Source organism: Oryx dammah, unplaced genomic scaffold (genome assembly GCF_014754425.2).
Source record: "Oryx dammah isolate SB20612 unplaced genomic scaffold, SCBI_Odam_1.1 HiC_scaffold_2, whole genome shotgun sequence".
NCBI classification, from domain to species: Eukaryota; Metazoa; Chordata; class Mammalia; order Artiodactyla; family Bovidae; genus Oryx; species Oryx dammah.
In genome coordinates this window covers 43,119,058-43,141,574 of record NW_024070186.1, presented here as the reverse complement: position 1 = coordinate 43,141,574, position 22,517 = coordinate 43,119,058, and positions in this window count along the sequence as shown.

The following is a 22,517-nucleotide window of genomic DNA, read 5'->3' as shown; positions in this document are numbered from 1 at the left end:
AAATAAGCAGGATGACAACATACAGCCTTGACATACTCCTTTCCCAATTTTAAACCAGTCCATTGTCCCATGTCTGGTTTTGTCTCTTGCTTCTTGACCTGTATACAGATTTTTCAGGAGGCAGGTAAGGTGGTCTGGTATTCCTGTGTCTTTTAAGAATTTTCCACAGGTTTTTGGTGATCCACACAGTCAAATGCTTTAGTGTAGTCAGTGAATCAGAAGTAGATATTTTCTGGAATTCTCTTGTTTTTTCTATGATCCAACAGATGTTGGCAATTTCATCTCTGGTTAATCATCAGGGCTCACCTGGGGTTTTGGGTTCCTCACTTGGTTTTTATACCTTTCAGTCATGGCTTCAGGGACTATGATGTTATTATTTCTAAACAAGCCTTCTTATGATGGTATATATACAGTCATATATCCACTATGGTTGGGGACAAAGAAACATGGTTTTCTAGGCTCCACTCTGCTGAAGACAACATTTTATCAATTATTTTTGAAAAATCAGTATTTAATTTATACTATTATGGCTCTATAAGTATTATCCACAGCTGAACCATGCATCTGTGATTATAATGGTAATTATTATTTTCCTTTGTATCCAATTTGCTTTTCTTGGAGTTATTGTCACTGATTTCTATTTAATACTTACCTGACACTTTTAATATTCTTTTAGTGCTGAAAGTCTCTGTTTCTGGAAGACTCACCATCAGGTAATCACTTGTGTTCTCTTTCATTGTAGAATTTTCTGCTTCTCTGCTCCAATATGGATGAATTTATCTACACCTGCTGTACTGCTATTAACTAGAAAGCCTTTTATGCCATCATCCTGGGAATTTCTTCATCTCTCTTTTCTATCAGATCTCTTGTTTTACCTGAATCCCATGTTTTTCTCTTAATTTACTCCTGCATTTTGATACATCCTCTGTGCTGTGCTTAGTAGCTCAGTCATGTCTGACTCTTTGCAACTCCATGGACTGTAGCTCGCCAGGCTCCTCTGTTCATGGGATTCTCCAGGCAAGAATACTGACTAGGAGGGTAGCCTATCCCTTCTCCAGGGGATCTTCCCAACACAGGAATAGAACCTGAGTCTCCTGCATTGCTGTGGGATTCTTTACTAGCTGAGCCACCAGGGAAGCCTGATACATCCTCTAGCTGCTTTCTATAAAGTAAGATAAATTTGAGGCATGGTATGTCTGGGAGTTCCTTAATTCTATTCTTAATTTGACCTTTTGCCTAGATCTAGAATTCTACATTTGAAATATTTCTTTCAGAGTTTTGAAAGCGTCATTCCATTTTCTTCTTACTTCCAGATTTGCCATTAAGCAATCTGATGCTGTTTTAATATTTAATACACATGACCTCTTAAATAAAATCCTTCTGTAGAAGCACCCAAGATCTTTCCATTATCCCTAATACTTGGAAATGTTGTAGTAAAGTACCTTTTAAAATTTGTTGTCTCCTTTTAAACTGAAAATTCACATCCTTTGGAGAAGGAGGGCAGGGAAAGTTCTGTGATGCTTCTTTTTTTAACTTAATAAGCATATATATTTTGAAAAAGATATGCATGATAGTTTACTCTCTATTTTGAATTTGTTAGTGTTTCCTTAGTTTAATGATGTGCCTTCCTGGTAAGTTTTTTTTTTTTTTTTTTTAATTGAAGTATGGTTCCTTTAAAATGTGTTAGTTTCAGGTGTGCAGCAAAGTGGGTCAGTTATACATATGCATATATACAGTCTTCTTTAGTTTCTTTTCCCATATTAATCATTACAGAGTATTCAGTAGAGTTCCCTGGGCTATACAGTGGGTTCTTATATCTATTTTATGCATAGTAGTGTATATATGTCGATCCCAACCTCCCAATTTATCCTACCCATCCCCTTTCTCCCTGGTAACCATACATTTGCTTTCTACATCTGTGACTCTATTTCTGTTTGTAAATAAGTTCATTTATACCACTTTTTTAGATTCTACAACCGTATCTTATTAGTTTCATTTTCTGTTTTGAGCTCCAGCTAAGACTGCTCCTACATCTGGTTTTCTGCTTCAAAACTTTTGTTCCTATTTCTTACCTGTTTGTGCTTTTATCTCCCATTCTCTTTGACCTTGGGTATTTGTCTTTTTAAAATTCTTTAACTGTCATTATAATAGAGTTTTGGGAGAGAGGAGAAATAAATGCAGGTGTTCAAAGTACCACAATTACCTGGAACTTCAGAATTTATTTTGCATTTGATGTAACCTTGATGGTTCTAGCTGTCAGTATAGTTTGCCAAGATTTTTCAGATCTTGGCACACAGTGTATATCACTAAGTTTTTCGATATCTGCAAATATATCCTTTTGGGGAGTTTAGGATGAACACAGCTATTCTGTAGGTTTTTCTAAGGTTTTTAGCAGAAGAAATACTCAGATATATCTGTCTCTCTAATACACACGTCCGTATACACACACAGAGTAGTTACTCATAAATCTATAACTTATGATTTTTGAATAGCATAGTTTGAAGCTTTAACTGGCATGGTTAACCAGAGTGCAAGTAGCTGATTACTTTTAATAGGACATTATTGATTCTGTTTTTAGACCTTTCCACTATGCTTGCTAAATAGCCTCTATTTAACATGGGTTGAAGGTGACCCATAAGGCTTACACACAGTTTTTGTTTACCTTATGTTTTATAGAGAAGGGGCCTTAAATCAATTTAATGGAAGATGCCAAAATATTCTAGAAAGAATCAAGTCTTTCTCACAAATTCAAAAAAGGCCAATTTGAAGCAAAAGAAATAAAATACTTTTTGTGCTATCAGATTCCATTTTATTCACATATCTAAAATGAAGTTATATAACGTCTGAGCTGCAACTTAATATTTCTAAAAATTTTGCTTTTGAAACTTTGAAGGTGAAATTTGAGTTTGTTTACCTAACCTAGTTTCCTTACCATAGTCTGTCTTATTGCAGATCTCTCCTGTTTATATTAACAAGTTCTCTTGATTGTCATTGAAATCATTACTGTATACATGTGGCATTTCCCTTTCTATTTTTTTAGGTGAATAAAAAGGCACAAAATATAAAAATTGAATATCACAAATGATCATACTCATCTTTCAGTTTAAAGTTATAAAGGCATATTCCCAGTTAAATTACATACTAAAAGACATAAATTTCCTTTTTAAATCATCTCTAATCATCAAATTCTTTTAAGAGGAAAAGAATTTGAACCTCATCCAAGCTGGTTTTATTCTTCAATAACCACTACATATTTTCACTTTCATTCAAGAATTCAGGTCACTAAGAATCATAAGTCAGTTGATCTGGCTAACATAGAAGTTGTGAATTTTTCTGAGTATCCTTTCAACAGTCTTAAGTAGTAACACTGGTGACTGAAGGGGAAGTAAAATATTTTACATCAATTCAAGCCCTAAGTATTAATGAATTCAGTTACAAAAGATGCTTCTTTGGGCTTTCTTGGTTCTAAGTCTATTTCATAAAATATAGCCCTGGAAGGCCAAAGACACAGTCACCAGCCAGCTGCTGTGCTGTCCGTCCCCAGAAAAGCTTGTTGTTCTGCTGATAATTTGAAGTGTCTCTGAACAGGCACTCTGCCTTGTAACATTAGCTCATCGTTTCTCTTGGACTTAAACAGAGAGGACCTGCCTCCGTATGATATCAGAACGGAAGCAGATGCTGGTGTATCTGAACTACAGGGTAGTGAAAATGCATGAGACTTACCATGGTGCTTGACCATGCAGTAAAATCATGATATAGCCATCACTGCTGTTATTGTAAGGTTTGTCCTTCTCATTTCTTATTATAGTGGTTTATAAAATGAATAGAGAAATCCTGTGCTTTTTATATAGTCCCATGAGAGCCATTATTAAGACAAAATGGTTGTAATTGTACAGCAACCTGTAATTACATATTATAATTAGGCCAGGGCAGTTCAGGTGTGATTATTTCACTATTAATTCTTTTTGTGATTTATTTTTTTCCTGTTGTAGTGAGAACTCTTCCAATAGTAGATACAGAGGTTGGGGGAAATAAAACCCTGACAACTTTTCTTTGATGAAACAACTTAATACATAAAATACTTTTACGGTAAAAGCTTAAAATGAGTTCTAGCAATACTATATTAGGCTAATCTGAACAGAAGTATTAATGTAGCATATGCGATTAAAATATTATTGCCAACATCATAACTAAGAACAGACTTTCCCAGTAGCACTCAGAATACTGTAAATATGTACTTAGAAGAAGTAAATATATACTTCAACAGAAAGATAGCATACATAAAGATGTCATAAAAGATTCCTCCAATATTCCTCCAAAATATTGTGCTACAAAAATGGGATTATGTTGGAAGGGCACAAAGGTCACATTTCAAGAAACAATTCAAAAAGTTGGCTTTATACTTTTGAATGCCCCAAGGCAGTGAATAGAGGGTTTTGGTTTATGGGGGCTTGAGATAATAATTCTGTCCTGTGAGAAGAAGAGAGGAATGAAAAAAAAAAATCAAGACTTGCTCAAGGGAGAAAAACGTAAACTATTTCCAATTACATCAAAGTGAAGTGGGCATAAGACAGTGAGCCCAGCCTCAAAAGGGAATGTGATGGATGCAGAGCTGTATGGATACTCACAACTGTTGAATTCCTTCTCCTCTCCCTGTGGGAGCAATGTGGTCAATAGTGTATTTGGATCACATCTGCACTGACTGCAGGAAATCTTATTGTGGTGTTATCTCTGTGACTGCTCTTCTGCTTGTTGAAATTTCCTATACACAGTCTGCCTGCAGGAACAGAGGGGCTTATACAGAGGGTTCAGCGGTATTTCATGTAGTTGGAAAAACATTTTGAAACATCCTTCTATTTTTTGTTTTTCCTTTTATGTCATCTCATCATTGCCTGTGTTTCTCAAAAACAAGTTCTTAGTTTTAGAGTAACAGATAAAGGAGCACTTCTCTCCTATGAACTGTGATTTGGGTAATTTTTTAAGAAAGTACATATTCCTTATGGAGTAATACCTCTTCCTTCTTGAACTTTTCCTACACCAATATGAAAACTGAAATATGTTTATAAAGGCAGGGAAAATTAACTTTTTTAGCATCTGCAATAAAATTACCACCAGAGTCAATGAATTACATCTTTCTTTGGAGATACTTGATCATTTGAACACCTATATTTAATCCGAAAATTATAAGCTCTCATGTTGGGATGCAAGGTGAAAGGTAAGAAGAGATTACCCATAAAATAGAACCTGTAGAGTGTAGGTATGTGATGCAGGTTGAGTTGTGCACCTGCGTAATGGTGCTAGAGAAGCTGGGTTGGATGAGGCATGACATCAACCCAAGGTATAATCAGTGTGGGTGTGATGGCAGAAATAAAGAGGCCCAGCACCCCTCAGTGGCCATGTGAAGGAGATTTGAGTTGAATTTCCAGGGAAAGGGTGCTGACTCTCAGAGGACCTGCCAGTTATTCAACTAATGATGCTTTTTTTATGTAGTCAGAATCATCAATAAAAGAATAATGAAATCTGAATTATAAATGCTTCAATCATAACATCATTGGTTATGAAGTTCTTGGCAAACTGCAATAGAAACATTTTCAAAGAAATAGGAACATCTGTAAATACCTTGTTAAAAGTCTACTCTTGTTGTTTGCTTATGTGATCTTTGGCTTTTTGTGATCCTTGTTTTGTGGTATATATGAGGCTTCTGTAGCCATTTCTACTAGGAAGAGGGAGGGAAAAGGGGAAGGATAGAGGGAAGTATGAGAGCAGAGTAGACTAGAAAGTATGGGATAAGAAATATCTAAATTTTTAATTCAATGAAAGATTGGTTTTCCGTTATTATGGGAAATGCCACATGGGCCTTTCTATTCCTTAGTTCCTGAGCCCCCTCCCAGACTAGAGCTGCTCTGTGTTCCTCTTTGCCACAGAAAATATTCAACATTTTGGAGACCCTCCAACCTCGGGGACACCCAGTGTATTTTCTGTTTCTGAATCAGCATGACTGGATATTTTCTCTCAGTGTTGTGAGTTTTCTAGACACTACTTGCACCTTCAGAGGCTGGAGTTTCTTAGGACTGCAGTGGGTTTTGAGGATGTATCTTGGCCTGAGCAACTTCTGCCTGTCATTTCAGACTTGTAACAGCCTTTAATTGGCTTCCTTTCCTTATCCCTTCACAGATGATTGGTCTGTGAAAACAAAGAACCTGAAATCTCTTTGCCATTTCTTCCCCCAGAAATACTAGTTTGAATTTTTATTTTTCTTTACAGTCATAACAGAAAATCTTGGCCAAAAAATGGCATATTGCAAACCCACAAGATACATGTGATCTTCTGCTTTCCTAGAATAGTTAATGGTATATGACTAATTTTTTTCTCCTCTGTTGTTTTTTCTTCAAATTTTCATTCATAGTGGTCAATTCTGTAGACATAGATGTGATTTGCTGACAAAGAGGGCCAGATTGATTCCTCTTTGGTTTCGCTAGGTTACTGGAAGGTTCTTATGGGCAGTACCCTGTTCTGTTTCACTTTGTCATCTTTAGGCCCTAACATGAAGCTTGATATCCAATAAGTGATTCACTAATAATATTAAAATTAAAACATGAATGCATTTAACCAAATTTGATGTATAAAAAGGAATACATTATTTCCCATTCATACCCTTTAGAACAGTTTCATACCAGTTTCTACAGTGTCTTGGGGGCACAACTGGTCTCTCCCTCTTTGACTGCAGGCTTATCATCATATTAATGAGTTTGCTCACCCTTAATTACCGTTACTATTCAAGTATCCTGTGCCTTCACTCTGAAGTAGTTCTTTCATGTCGCTAACATCAAGAAGCATACACCCGGAGTCTAATTGGCTTACTTATTAGGCAGCCTAGCAAAGAGTCAGACACGACTGAGTGACTGAACAACAACTCTTACTTTAGACCAGGCAGTGTTTTGTGTTGATTTTGCTTTGAGGAAACAGTTTATTAGACTTGAGATGACTTGAGACTAATCAGGTGCACCCAACCTGTGATAATTATAGTGGTGAACCCTTCAATGATATAACTTGGAGATTTCAGATGAATACACAAAACCCCATCAGATAGCTATATGCCCTAAGAGCTTCACTTAGTAGTGTCCAGTTTAAAGAAAACTTACAATGTTTACAGCAAAAAAAAATGAAGTCAAGAGGAAAAATTGCTTTTACTTCCTATTTCTTCCAGCAGCCTCAACACACTTAGAACTATCTATGCTGAGATATTATCTACTAAGAGTAGACAGGGAAAGCCTCTATACCTAGCCCCAGACTTGAATCTCAACCCCATAATTTTTTAGTCATGGAAACTTGGGAATTTGATTCACTTCTCTCAGCCAGTTTTCTGACTTGTAAGTACAGAAAATAGCTGTGGTTAAATAAAATGTGTAATTTCTATCATTGTGACTGACAGCATAAGCTCACATTAAATATTAATTCTTCCCTCCTCAAACATATCTGGTATTGATATTAATATTTATTATTGAAAATCAATGCATGAGGGACAAAATATAAGAGAAATTAAACAATTTCAATTTCAAATTTTGATGAATTGATCAATGCTCAGAATATTGAGTAACTTGTCTTCTAGATTCTTTGCGACCCCATGGACTGTAGCCCACCAGGCTCCTCTGTCCATGGGATTCTCCAGGCAAGAATACTGGAGTGGGTTGCCATTTCCTTCTCTGGGGGATCTTCCCGACCCAGGGATCGAACCCAGGTCTCCCGCATTGCAGGCAGACACTTTAACCGAAGTATAAAGTAAAAGGAGAATGAGAATATTTCAGTGGAAAATCTTGATAGAATAATAGGGAAAAGTCTTTGATTGGGAGTCAGAAGACCTATTCATTAGTTATACATCTTCCCCAAACACAATACCTCAAACACACAACCATCTTCTTTAAGTTTCTTCATCATCTCAACTCTTCCTAAAAGCCAATCTCAAAGTCATCTATATTAGTTTTCCTCCAATTATCTTTGTCTTCTTCCATACATCTAATGAGTCATTATTTTGTTGCTTCCTGCTTTGTAATGGCTTTGTCATCTGCTCATTTCTTTTTATTCTCACTGCTAGGTCCTAACCCAACACTTAACTCTGATTTGCAGACAATTATAGCAGTCCTAATTCAGTTTCCTATTTCATACCTCTACTCAAAAAACAAACAAACCTTATTTGTTTCAAATAATTATGTGTCTAGACTACTGAAAACTTATCTGTATAGCTAGCTGCAAATTTCCCCCATATATTTTATAAGGGTGATCACATTATACAGATGGGGCATATGCCATGGACTGCAGTAACTGACAAACAACCCAAGGAGCTGTGCAGTAGATAGCCTGTGTGGCCTGACACTGAGATCCATCTATAAAATATCCAAATTACGCATTTAAATAATCCTTGAGGCTTATCAGCCTTCACTGATTCTCACTGTCCATACCACAAATACAGATAATCAGAGAGAAATCTGGGAATGCTTATAATCTAGATATGACCTGCCTTTCCTTTCCTGAAGTGAAGTGAAGTCGCTCAGTCGTATCCGACTCTTTGCGACCCCATGGACTGTAGCCCACCAGGCTCCTCCATCCATGGGGTTCTATCTTCCTGAATTTCCTGATAAGCATATGCCATGTCATCCAGACTGGTTATCGCCTGACTCTTGAATGGAATAGACCGATCTAGGTGTTACCTATGGAGTAAGGATAGAAAGAAGGAACAACAATATCAATAAATAGGGAGGGCTAGATTAAATATTTTTAGAATTTATACTAAACCAGGTAGAAAAGTTATTACTAGATGGGTCCTAGGGACCAAAAGCCAGAACTTTGACTGGGATCAGTTCAGTTCAGTTCAGTCGCTCAGTCGTGTCCGACTCTTTGCGACCCCATGAATCGCAGCACGCCAGGCCTCCCTGTCCATCACCATCTCCCGGAGTTCACTCAGACTCATGTCCATCGAGTCCATGATGCCATCCAGCCATCTCATCCTGGGTCATCCCCTTCTCCTCCTGCCCCCAATCTCTCCCATCATCAGTCTTTTCCAAAGAGTCAACTCTTCGCATGAGGTGGCCAAAGTACTGGAGCTTCAGCTTTAGCATCATTCCTTCCAAAGAAATCCCAGGGTTGATCTCCATCAGAATGGACTTGTTGGATCTCCTTGCAGTCCAAGGGACCCTCAAGTCTTCTCCAACACCACAGTTCAAAAGCATCAATTCTTCGGCGCTCACCCTTCTTCACAGTCCAACTCTCACATCCATACATGACCACAGGAAAAACCATAGCCTTGACTAGACAGACCTTAGTCAGCAAAGTAATGTCTCTGCTTTTGAATATGCTCTCTAGGTTGGTCATAACTTTTCTCCAAGGAGTAAGCATCTTTAAATTTCATGGTTGCAATCACCATCTGCAGTGATTTTGGAGCCCAAAAAAATAAAGTCTGACACCATTTCTACTGTTTCCCCATCTATTTCCCATGAGTGATGGGACCAGATGCCATGATCTTCGTTTTCTGAATGTTGAGCTTTAAGCCAACTTTTTCACTCTCCTCTTTCACTTTCATCAAGAGGCTTTTTAGTTCCTCTTCACTTTCTGCCATAAGGGTGGTGTCATCTGCATAGCTGAGGTGATTGATATTTCTCCTGGCAATCTTGATTCCAGCTTGTGTTTCTTCCAGTCCAGCGTTTCTCATGATGTACTCTGCATAGAAGTTAAACAAGCAGGGTGACAATATACAGCCTTGACGTACTCCTTTTCCTATTTGGAACCAGTCTGTTGATCCATGTCCAGTCTAACTGTTGCTTCCTGACCTGCATACAGATTTCTCAAGAGGCAGGTCACGTTGTCTGGTATTCCCATCTCTTGAAGAATTTTCCAGTTTATTGTATTCCACACAGTCAAAGGCTTTGGCATAGTAAATAAAGCAGAAATAGATGTTTTTCTGGAACTCTCTTGCTTTTTCCATGATCCAGCGGATGTTGCCAATTTGATCTCTGCTTCCTCTGACTTTTCTAAAACCAGCTTGAACATCAGGGAGTTCCCGGTTCACGTATTGCTGAAGCCTGGCTTGGAGAATTTTGAGCATTACTTTACTAACGTGTGAGATGAGCGCAATTGTGTGGTAGTTTGAGCATTCTTTTGCATTGCCTTTCTTTTGGATTAGAATGAAAACTGACCTTTTCCAGTCCTGTGGCCACTGCTGAGTTTTCCAAATTTGCTGCCATATTAAGTGAAGCACTTTCACAGCATCATCTTTCAGGATTTGAAACAGCTCAACTGGAATTCCATCACCTCCACTAGCTTTGTTCGTAGTGATGCTTTCTAAGGCCCACTTGACTTCACATTCCAGGATGTCTGGCTCTAGATTAGTGATCACATCATCATGATTATCTGGGTCATGAAGATCTTTTTTGTACAGTTCTTCCATGTATTCTTGCCACCTCTTCTTAGTATCTTCTGCTTCTGTTAGGTCCAGACCATTTCTGTGCTTTATCGACCCATCTTTGCATGAAATGTTCCCTTGGTATCTCTAATTTTCTTGAAGAGATCTCTAGTCTTTCCCATTCTGTTGTTTTCCTCTATTTCTTTGCATTGATCGCTGAGGAAGGCTTTCTTATCTCTTCTTGCTATTCTTTGGAACTCTGCATTCAGATGCTTATATCTTTGCTTTTCTCCTTTGCTTTTCACCTCTCTTCTTTTCACAGCTATTTGTAAGGCCTCCCCAGACAGCCATTTTGCTTTTTTGCATTTCTTTTCCATGGGGATGGTCTTGATCCCTGTCTCCTGTACAATATCACAAACCTCATTCCATAGTTCATCAGGCACTCTATCTATCAGATCTAGGCCCTTAAATCTACTTCTCACTTCCACTGTATAATCATAAGGGATTTGATTTAGGTCATACCTGAATGCTCTAGCGGTTTTCCCTCCTTTCTTCAATTTAAGTCTGAATTTGGTAATAAGGAGTTCATGATCTGAGCCACAATCAGCTTCCAGTCTTGTTTTTGTTGACTGTATAGAGCTTCTCCATCTTTGGCTGCATAGAATAGAATCAATCTGATTTTGGTGTTGACCATCTGGTGATGTCCATGTGTAGAGTCTTCTCTTGTGTTGTTGGAAGAGGGTGTTTGCTATGACCAGTGCATTTTCTTGGCAAAACTCTATTAGTCTTTGCCCTGCTTCATTCCACATTCCCAGGCCAAATTTGCCTGTTACTCCAGGCATTTCTTAACTTCCTACTTTTGCATTGCAGTCCCCTATAATGAAAAGGACATCTTTTTTGGGTGTTAGTTCTAAAAGATCTTGTAGGTCTTCATAAAACCGTTCAACTTCAGTTTCTTCAGCGTTACTGGTTGGGGCATAGACTTGGATAACTGTGATATTGAATGGTTTGCCTTGGAGATGAACAGAGATCATTCTATCGTTTTTGAGATTGCATCCAAGTACTGCATTTTGGACTCTTTTGTTGACCATGATGGCTACCCCATTTCTTCTGAGGGATTCCTGCCCACAGTAGTAGATATAATGGTCATCTGAGTTAAATTCACCCATTCCAGTCCATTTTAGTTTGCTGATTCCTAGAATGTTGATGTTCACTCTTGCCATCTCTTGTTTGACCACTTCAATTTGCTTTGATTCATGGACCTGACATTCCTGGTTCCTATGCAATATTGCTCTTTACAGCATCGGATCTGGCTTCTATCACCAGTCACATCCACAACTGGGTATTGTTTTTGCTTTGGCTCCATCCCTTCATTCTTTCTGGAGTTATTTCTCCACTGATCTCCAGTAGCATATTGGGCACCTAATGACCTGGGGAGTTCCTCTTTTGGTATCCTCTCATTTTGCCTTTTCCTACTGTTCATGGGGTTCTCAAGGCAAGAATACTGAAGTGGTTTGCCATTCCCTTCTCCTGTGGACCACATTCTGTCAGGCCTCTCCACCATTACCACCTCCCCACCCCATCTTGGGTTGCCCCACAGGCATGGCTTGGTTTCATTGAGTTAGACAATTGACTAGTTTTCTGTGAGTATGGTTTCAGTGTGTCTGCCCTCTGATGCCCTCTTGCAACACTTACCATCTTACTTGGGTTTCTCTTAAATTGGCATGGGGTATCTCTTCATGGCTGCTCCAGCAAAGCACAGCCGCTGTTCCTTACCTTGGCCGAGGGGTATCTCCTTACCACCACCATTCCTGACCTTCAACATGGGATAGCTCCTCTAGCTCCTCCTGTGCCTGCGCAGCCACCGCTCCTGGGGTTGCACCTCCGGGCCGCTGGCCCTGGCCTCAGGCGTGGGTGGCTCCTCCCAGGTGCTGCCCCTGGCCTCGGGCTCCGGGTGGCTCCTCAAGGTCACCGCCCCTGGCCTCCGGCACGAGGTGGCTTCTCCTGGCCGCCCCTGACTTCGGATGCGGGGTGTCTCCTCCTGGCCACCACTGGCCTCGGACACGGGGTAGCTCCTCCTGGCCGCCGCCCTTACCTCGGACGTGGGGTGTCTCCTCCCGGCCACTGCCCCTGACCTTAGATGCAGGGTAGCTCCTCTAGGCTGCTGCCCCTGACCTCGGGCGTGGGGTAGCTCCTCTCGGCCGCCCTTAGTGATTGGGATACTATACCATAACTCCTTTGGCTCAGAAAGGCCAAGCGAGAATAGAGTCTGAATTCCTCAGCTTTTTATGGACTCCCATCTAGACATGAGAGAGGCATTTTGACTGTCTGTTAAAAAACTCAGAATAGGAAGCCCAAATCTTGCCCCATGATAGAAGTCCTATAAATGATGGTTAGTAAAGGAATATGTAAGATATATTGAATAAAACAAGAACCACATTTTCAAAAGGATGAGGAAAAAGTAGCTCATTGACTTGGTTGCCAGGGTCACCCTAATTAATAAAGCCTGTTTGTTTTGCACAGAAAGAAAATTATTATTGCAATTAAAGTAATTTGAAGCTACCAGAATAACACTAGGAACTCTTTGTTACTTTTACTTACTTCTGTCATGTCATGCCTCTCACTGCCTTCTGCTTAACCTCATATTCTTGTCAAAATGAAGGAAAAAGAATTCCAGGTCTCAGGCATGTGCTGGGAGATTAATGAAATACATTTTGAAACAGAGGAAGGGTGGAAAAAATAACACCAAATCTTCATTTGTTACATGTGCTGCTGTACGTCCACATTCTGTAGCCAAACCCTCTTCCCTCCCAGAGTGCCTTTCTTTCAGTCCCCCAACTTTAGATTGCCTATCACATCCTGCTTCACATCACTGAACCAGCTTCTCAATTTCAATGTTAGGAGAATAGTAATACTGCTGCCAACCACACTGCCACATACCCCAGAGGCTGAAGGTGCATACACAATATAGGAAGGTAGGCTCATTTATATGAGCATAATAAAATGCATAATATTTATAATTTTCATATGTATTATATACATATTAAAATTTAGCTGGGCATGTATCAGGTATTTATTGTGGTTCTAGCTATTACTTTGACCCAGATATTTGAAAAGTAAAGAGAAACAAGATGATACTACAAAAGGAAAAAAAAGAGAAACAAGATTATAGCACAAAAGAAAAATCAAAAATTGTTCAGAAGTCATTGCTGCTGCTATCTTAAGGGGAATAACTGATAGAATGGATTAGAAAGTGTCCAGAGAAAAGAGCAAGGGACTCTTTCATGTTCTACTCATCCTGCAAACTGTTTTCTTAATGGTGAGAAGGGATATTTATGAAACACACCATTACTGAAACACAAAGATCAAAGAATTATCCCCAGATAGAAAACAGCTAAAGCCTATGCTTTATAATATTGCACTATAGTTGCAATTACAGCATCTGAACAAATCTGTGCAGTGATATAAAGAATCAGAAATATCTAGAACTAAGTTATTGATGAATAAACCTTCACAATTTAGAACCTAGATGTTGTCAGTGCAAGACACTAAGTCTCATGATTTTTTTCCCTTGTGTTTCAGCTTTTAGCAAGAAGGTATTAGTTCAAACTGAATGGATTTGGGATTTTTGACAGAGAAAATTGAGGAGAAAATAGTAGACTTGTTAAGCCTTTGTGGATTTTTCCCCCATCTGGTCAATGGAGTTACAAACCTCATAATGAAGTGGACTGGCAAGTAACCATAATCTCACACTGAAGGATTTGGTAGAGTTTTGTTTATATTATTTATAATTAAACTATTTTTAATAAACTGAATATTGTCCAATTCCTACTTTGAATCAGTTGTTAATATACATTGATCTTAGCTTCAAAGATCTTTTGTGGCAACATCTCTTTATTTTAGGTATTTACGTGGATGCTAATCACACCATATTCTTCTTTGAGAATTTCACATAAAAATGGGCAGATCAGACATGCAGCACCACTTACAGAGTTATGTCTCTTACAGGCTTATCCCTTTGTAGATATTCTTCTTGACACATTGACAGTTTGTGAGTTCTCCCTAGTGGTGAATTTTAACAAATATTTGGGAAAGCAAGAGAAGGAATTATATTTCATGTTTATATAGAGAGTAAGTCCTGGATGTATATTATATCCAGATGTATAAAAATACATATAAACATATAAAATATGTATTCACTAAAAATGTTAACATGCTAACAGAACATGCCTACCTATTTTGTCTTTTGGGGTGGACACTTTTATATTTATTTCAAAATAATCCTTGAATAGGGTGTGTTCCTATTCGCATTTGCTATATGTATACAGGAGTCGAAACGTACAGCAAATATATCACTTTGAGGACATGAAATCTCACTGGAGATTGTTACATGATAGTAAAAAAGCAAAAGTGTAAGAGCAAAACAAATATGATTAGAGGCAAAATTGATGTGAGTATCATCAAATATTTATGGCATTCATTCATATATTCATTCAACAAACACCAAGTGCATACCACCATCCAGGCACTCTTCTAGGCACCTGGAGTTAGGTGGGAGGGACAATTACTTACTGTCTAACTACAAATTATTACTTGGAAAGAGTTAACTTTGGAAGGAAAAAGGCACTTGATATTTTATAGATGATTGGGGAAATCCTCTCTATTAAGGGTCCTGAAGATAAGGGTTTAGGCTAGGAAGGCAGAACATTCTAGGCAAAGGAAGCAGGTAGAAAGGCCTTCTTCAGGCAGGGTATACTCATGGTACAAGGTAGACTGTGAAAGTCATGTATGGCCTCAGAAAGTATTAAAAAGCCCCTAAGCTTTTACTGACAGAAGAAATCATCCAAAGAGTTTTGAACAGAAGATGATATTGTTTGACCATGGTGCTGTGATGGTTCAAAGGAGAGATGGTGGAATTAACAAATGTAGTAGAATTAATGATGGAATTAATCAAGGTGATGAGAAGTGCCAGATTGTGAAAATACTGTGAGGGAAAAGAGATATTGCTTTTTGTTGAGTATGGGGGAAGGTAGAGAATTCAAGGAGTCAAGGAGAATTCCAGGTTTTCTGATAGGAACATCCTGGAGAATGATGTCTCCATCTACTGAGGAGAGTTGCAGAAAGAGCATCTTAGTGTGGAGGCTGGATATCAGAAAAGCTCAACATTCAAAAAACTAAGATCATGGCATCTGGTCCCATCACTTCACGGCAAATAGATGGGGAAACAGTGGAAACAGTGACAGACTTCATTTTGGGGGGCTCCAAAATCACTGCAGATGGTGACTGCAGCCATGAAATTAAAAGAAGCTTACTCCTTGGCTTCCTGGTGGCTCAGAGGTTAAAGCGTATGTCTGGAATGAGGGAGACCTGGGTTCGATCCCTGGGTCGGGAAGATCCCCTGGAGAAGGAAATGGCAACCCAACCCAGTACTCTTGCCTGGAGAATCCCATGGAGGGAGGAGCCTGGTAGGCTACAGTCCATGGGGTCACAAAGAGTTGGACGCAACTGTGTGTCTATCTTTATCTATCCATCTACTCCTTGGAAGGAAAGCTATGACCAACCTAGATAGCATATTAAAAAGCAGAGACATTACTTTGTCAGCAAGGCTATGGTTTTTCCATAGTCGTGTATAGATGTGAGAGTTGGACTGTAAAGAAAGCTGAGCACCAAAGAATTGGTGCTTTTGAACTGCGGTTTTGGAGAAGACTCTTGAGAGTCCCTTGGACTGCAAGAAAATCAGTCCTGAGAGTTCATTGGGAGGACTGATATTGAAGCTGAAACTCCAATACTTTGGCCACCTGATGCGAAGAGCTGACTCCTTTGAAAAGACCCTGATGTTGGGAAAGATTGAAGGCAGGAGGAGAAGGGGACGACAGAGGATGAGATGGTTGGATGGCATCACCGACTCAATGGACATGAGTTTGGGTAAACTCTGGGAGTTGGTGATGGACAGGGAGGCCTGGTGTACTGCAATCCATGGGGTCACAAAGAGTCGGACATGACTGAGAAACTGAACTGAACTGATTTTCCAAATCAGAATTAAAAGTATTTATGTCTCTTCAATTTATGACTACATGTTGTTGTTGTTTAGTTGCTAAAACATGTCTGACTCTTTTGCAACCCCATGGACTGTAGCCCCTCAGACTCTTCTGTCCATGGGATTTCCCAGGCAAGAATACTGGAGTGGGTTGCCATTTCCTTCTCCAGAGGATCTTCCTGACCCAGGGATCAAAGCCAGATCTCCTGCATTGGCAGGTGGATTCCTTACCACTGAGCCACCAGGGAAGCCGTGATTGCACTTTACCCAACCCTATATACCTTTATTGCAATCATAAAGATGTAACATTAAAAACAAGTTGATTTCCTAGGTGGACGTCCCCCACATAATTTGGACGTAACTTTTAATTATTTTTAATCACTTTTATTCATTTATAATTTTAAATGTAGTATTTCAGAGAATAACATAACAGATACCCATATATTCACCTAGGATTAATAGATAATAATGTTGACTACAGCTTACCAGATGGCTCTAGTGGTAAAGAACCCACCTGTCAATGAAGGAGATGTAAGAGATGTGGGTTTGATCCCTGGGATACACCAGCATTGACTACATTTGTTCATATTTTTATAACTTATGAAAAATGCCAGATTTGGGTTCTGTCTTTATATATCTCCCTTCTTCCATATCTTCACCTGCTTTCCAGGAGGAAATCACTATTCTAATTTGCATTCATATTTGTCAGTCTTTATATTTTACTCCCATATGCACTGGTGGTAAAGAATCTGCCTGTCAATGAAGGAGACATAAGAGAAGCAGGTTTGATCCCTGGGTTGGGAAGATCCCCTGGTGGAATGCATGGCAAGGCCCTCCAGTATCCTTGCCTGGAGAATCCCCATGGACAGAGAAAGCTGGCGGACTACAGTCCATAGGGTCACAAAGAGTTGGACATGACTGAAGCAGCTTACCACCATGAATAATTTACTTCATAATATGCCCATGAGCAACTTATGGCATTTATGTATATTTTAAAATTTTGCATAAATATAACCAGTTTTTCTCATTCAACCTTATTTTTAAGACTTCTTACAAGTTAATATGTAGATTGATTTTGTTCTTTTCACCTGCTATTATAGTACTTAACTGCATGATTATAACACAAATTCTCATATTAGTAAATATTTAGGTTGTTTCTAATATTCCCATCATTACAAAAGAACTATAATCAAAATCCTTGTGCATAACTACCTGTAAAAAAGCTTTTATAGGGGGTAACTTTTAAGTTGGAAGTCAATAAAATGAACATTTTTACTACCAATGAAAAATTCTTTTTTAAGTGATAGTGTTTATATTTCTCCCATAAAATTTGAAAGTTCACATTTTCTTTTTTTTTTTTTTACATAGTTTAAGATTATTGTATTTCCTTACAAGAGGAACGTTTTAACAAATTTTACAGGTGTCAATCAACCCTTGTTCAAAATTGGGCACACATCAAATCTAGCATTATGGGAGTTTTATTTGGAAGTGAACTTTTAACTATTATTACAAATGCCAAGAGATACTACACAAAACATCCACAGGAATTTTTTTCATCTTTTTTTTTAATTGTTCACAAACATTTCCTACATAATCCAACATACAACAGAGAAATGGTACAAAAATCCCCAGCTTATTATAAGCATGAATGTGTCGTGGAATTTCCTCCCAAGCAATGGACTTCAAATCATTAAGAATCACCAGAACTGAGTATTGTCAAGATATTTTGCCTAAGTCCAAGAAGAGATGCCATTTATTTATATCCAACAGAGGACTGAAAATTAAACTTAGTGTTCCGTTTGGGGGTAGGTTGGAGGGAATTCAGCCATTTGAAAAATGACCATCTTAAAAAAAATGACCACCAAAAATAGCTTCACTAAATTTATTTTAAAAATCATAAAACGTTTCTTACAAAAGAGCATTACATTCTGCACACTGCTCTGAATAGATGCCAGGGACATATGAACTACTGTTACTTTTCTTCCCTGTCCCACCACCCCAAATGTTACAGTGACCACAAAGCAAAGTGTTCACAATAATCACATGGGGGGACTTCTTTAAACCACCACCAATGAACAAAAATTAAAATTCACTCACTCTGCTGCTGTTTCAAAATTTCAATGTTAGTTTTTGCACACCCTCCCCCACCCCCACCCTGTTTGTAAGGAACTAAAACATTACATCTGGTGAACAGCAAAGATTTCACTACACCTCAAATGCAGAACACCTATGAAGCAGAGGAATGTTGGCTTTTTAAACAGAAGCAGATGAAAAAAAAAAAGATGCAGGACTCCTTCAGTTCTTCACTAGTCTTAGAAAAACTTTCCAGAATACTGCTTCACACTATAAAAAAGAAAAAATATCTTGCATTAGAATCCTTCAACATCTGCATACTGCTTCACACTGTTCTGCAGCAAATACTGTGCATTCTGTATCTGGTCCTGTGTACCTGTAATGGTAATGATCCGATCTTCGGATCCTTCTAATTTATTCATACTTAGTATTGTCAGACTGTTTTGTAAATGTGATGAACTGTGAAGTGGCTCTCTCAGTTCAGTTCAGTTGCTCAGACATGTCCGACTCTTTGCAATCCCATGGACTGCAGCGTGCCAGGCTGCCCTGTACATCATCAACTCCCAGAGCTTGCTCAAACTCATGTCCATCGAATCACTGATGGCATGCAACCATCTCATCTTCTGTAGTCCCCTTCTCCTGCCTTCAATCATTCCCAGCATCAGCGTCTTTTCTAATGTGTCAGCTCTTCGCATCAGGTGGCCAAAGTATTGGAGTTTCAGCTTCAGCATCACTCCTTCCAATAAATATTAAGGACTGATTTCCTTTAGGATGGACTGGTTTGGTCTCCTTGCAGTCCAAGGGACTCTCAAGAGTCTTCTCCAACACCACAGTTCAAATCATCAGTTCTTCAGTGCTCAGCTTTCTTTATAGTACAACTCTCACATCCATACATGACACCTGGAAAAACCATAGCTTTGACTAAATGGACCTTTGTTAGCAAAGTTATGTCTGTTTTTAATATGCTGTCTAGGTTGGTCATAACTTTTCTTCCAAGCAGTAAGCGTCTTTTAATTTCATGGCTGCAGTCACCATCTGCAGTGATTTTGGAGCCCAAAACAATAAAGTCTGCCACTGTTTCCACTCTTTCCCCATCTATTTGCCATGAAGTGATGGGACCAGATGCTATGATCTTCGCTCTCTGAATATTAGTTTTAAGCCAGATTTTTTACTCTCCTCTTTCATTTTCATCAAGAGGCTCTTTAGTTCTTCTTCGCTTTCTACCATAAGGGTGGCATCATCTGCATATCTGAGGCTACTGATATTTCTCCCAGTAGTCTTGACTCCAGCTTGTGCTTCATCCAGCCCAGCATTTCACATGATGTACTCTGCATATAAGTTAAATAAGCAGGGTGACAATATACAGCCTTGACCTATTCCTTACATGATTTGGAACCAGTCTGTTGTTCCACGTCCAGTTCTAGCTGGTGCTTCTTGACCTGCATACAGATTTCTCAGGAGCCAGGTCAGGTGGTCTGGTATTCCCATCTCTTGAAGAATTTTCCACATTTTGTTGTGATCCACACAGTCAAAGGCTTTGGCATAGTCAATAAAGCAGAAAGAAATGTTTTTCTGGAACTCTCTTCCTTTTTCCATGATCCAGTGAATGTTGGCAATTTGATCTCTGATTCCTCTTCCTTTTCTGAATCCAGCTTGAACATCTGGAAGTTCACAGTTCACATACTGTTGAAGCCTGGCTTGGAGAATTTTGAGCATTACTTTGCTAGCATGTGAGATGAGTGCTATTATGCAGTAGTTCGAACCTTTTTTGGCATTGCCTTTCTTTGGGATTGGAATGAAAACTGAGTTTTTCCAGTCCTGTGGCCACTGCTGAGTTTTCCAAATCTGCTGGCATATTGAGTGCAGCACTTTCACAGCATCATCTTTTAGGATTTGAAATAGTTCAACTGGAATTCCATCACCTCCACTAGCTTTGTTCATAGTGATGCTTCCTAAGTCCCACTTGACTTCACATTCCAGGATGTCTGGCTCTAGGGTGATCACATCATCATGGTTATCTGGATGATAAAGTTCTTTTTTGTACAGTTCTTCTGTGTGTTCTTGCCACCTCTTCTTAATATCTTCTGCTTCTGTTAGGTCCATACCATTTCTGTCCTTTATTAAGCCCATCTTTGCATGAAATGTTCCCTTGGTATCTCTAATTTTCTTGAAGAGATCTCTAGTCTTTCCCATTCTGTTGTTTGCCTCTATATCTTTACATTGATCACTGAGGAAGCCTTTCTTTTCTCTCCTGCTATTCTTTGGAACTCTGCATTCAAATGGGTATATCTTTCCTTTTCTCCTTTGCCTTTCACTTCTCTTCTTTTCTCAGCTATTTGTAAGGCTCTCTCAGACAACCATTTTACCTTTTTTGCATTTCTTTCTCTTGGGGATGGTCTTGATCACTGCCTCCTGAACAATGTCACAAACCTTCGTCATAGTTCTTCAGGTACTCTATCAGATCTAATCCTTTGAATCTATTCATCACTTCCACTGTATAATCCTAAGGGATTTGATTTATGTCATACCTGAATGGTCTAGTGGTTTTTCCCTACTTTCTTAATTTTAAGTCTAATTTGACAATAAGGAGTTCATGATTTGAGCCACAGTCAGTTCCTGGTCTTGTTTTTTGGTGACTGTGTAGAGCTTCTCCATCTTTGGCTGCAAAAAATAGAATCAATATGATTTCGGTGTTGACTGAATGTGTAGGTTCATCCATAGGATCTTCTTCTGTGTTGTTGGCAGAGGGTGTTTGCTACAACCAGTGCGTTCTCTTGGCAAAACTCTATTAGCCTTTGCCCTGCTTCATTTTGTACTCCAAGGCCAAATTTGCCTGTTATTCCACGTAACTCTAGACTTCCTACTTTTGCATTCCAGTCCCCTATAACAAAAAGGATTTTTTTCGGTGTTAGTTCTAGAAGGTCTTATAGGTTCATAGAACCATTCAACTTTAGCTTCTTCAGCATTACTGGTTTGGGGCATAGACTTAGATTATTGAAGGGTTTGCTTTGGAAACGAACAGAGATCATGCTGTTGTTTTTGAGATTCCACCTAAGTACTGCATTTTGGATTCTTTTATTGACTATGAGGGCTACTCCATTTCTTCTAAGGGATTCTTGCCCACAGTAGTAGATATACTGGTCATCTGAGTTAAATTTACCATTCCAGTCTATTTTAGTTCACTGATTCCTAAAATGTTGATGTTCACTCTTGCCATCTGCTGCTTGACCACTTCAAATTTGCCTTGATTCATGGACTTAACATTCCAGGTTCCTATGCAATATTGTTCTTTACAGCATCAGTCTTTACTTCCATCACCAGTCACATCCAAAACTGAGTATTGTTTTTGCTTTGGTGAAAACAACCAAGTGGTTCTCTAATAACTTTTACAAATTTTCCCCAACATGACAAAATCTTTCATGTTTATTAGTCATTTAGATCTCTTTGTCAGTGAATTATCTGTTAAACATATATCTCTCTAAATATACATGTATATGGTTTTTCCAGTAGTCATGTATGAATGTGAGAGTTGGACTGTGAAGAAGGCTGAGCACTGAAGAATTGATGCTTTTGAACTGTGGTGTTGGAGAAGACTCTTGAGAGTCCCTTGGACTGCAAGGAGATCCAACCAGTCCATTCTGAAGGAGATCAACCCTGGGATTTCTTTGGAAGGAATGATGCTAAAGCTGAAACTCCAGTACTTTGGCCACCTCATGAGAAGAGTTGACTCATTGGAAAAGACTTTGATGCTGGGAGGGATTAGGGGCAGGAGAAGGAGGGGACGACAGAGGATGAGATGGCTGAATGGCATCACTGACTCAATGGACGCAAGTCTGAGTGAACTCCGGGAGTTGGTGATGGACAGGGAGGCCTGGTGTGCTGTGATTCATGGGGTCCCAAAGAGTCGGACACGGCTGAGTGACTGAACTGAACTGAACTGAATTGTATTATTGTTGACGTTGCTGGATCTTCATTGCTTTGTGGCTTTCCTCTAGTTGCCACAACTGAGGGCTA